Genomic DNA, 955 nt, shown 5'->3' on the forward strand with positions numbered 1-955 from the left:
TATATATATCTTCAATTCCAAAATTAAGTCCAGGACAATACATTTCATTCACTAGTCATGTTTATTTATTCTTCATTAATATGGACATGGTTATCCCCTATTCTCTGTCATTCTTAAGCTTGATACTTTAGGTATACAGGACAGTGGCTTTATAGTGTTCAACTTTTCTTTGTCCACTGCTTTCTCATTAGGATATTCAGCTTATGTTCTTCTGCCAAAGGTAACGTGAATGGTGATATATCCTTCTCATTACATCATAGGAGGGAGAGAAAGAAACTGATTATTAACTAAAGGTATTGAAAGTAGTTGGTCAAGTATGTCCACTAAAGAGCCGCTCACATTCATTTTTCAGCTAATAAGTATCCTGTGTGGAGATCTGTTGAGGCTAAGTGAACAGGTTGTTGCTAGGTTAGGGTCTTGTTCATGGGTCTTACTATGAAATTCTTAAAGCAAACAGTCTTGGAGTCCTCATACCTTAGTCCTGGGAAATGCTGTTTCATTTTCTACATGCTTTGGTGGGGTAGGGGTTAAAAGAAGCAGGGAAGTAAGAATTGAGCAATTCAAAAGATATAAAGCAAAATATGATGTCTGTAGTTAGACTACATTATACCCAAGAGATTTTTGATAAACACATAGATTATCTGGTCTCACCAGGGGATGAATAACATTGATATGGCACATCCATTAATTTACTCCACTGAACTAATTAATTTACTCCTCTCAATTTTGTTCCCTTTGTCTTATACAACTCTGATATACTTTAGCTGTGCACAATAAACTTTATTTAAGCTGGGCGGTGGTGGCGCACGCCTTTAATCCCAGCACTTGGAAGGCAGAGGCAGGCGGAACTCTGTGAGTTCAAGACCAGCCTGGTCTACAAGAGCTAGTTCCAGGAGAGGCTCCAAAACCACAGAGAAACCCTGTCTCGAAAAACCAAAAAAAAAAAAAACTTTAT

The sequence above is a fragment of the Alexandromys fortis genome, unplaced genomic scaffold, assembly GCF_014885135.2.
Source record: "Alexandromys fortis isolate MF-2015 unplaced genomic scaffold, M_Fortis_MF-2015_v1.1 scaffold_116, whole genome shotgun sequence".
Lineage (NCBI taxonomy): Eukaryota > Metazoa > Chordata > Mammalia > Rodentia > Cricetidae > Alexandromys > Alexandromys fortis.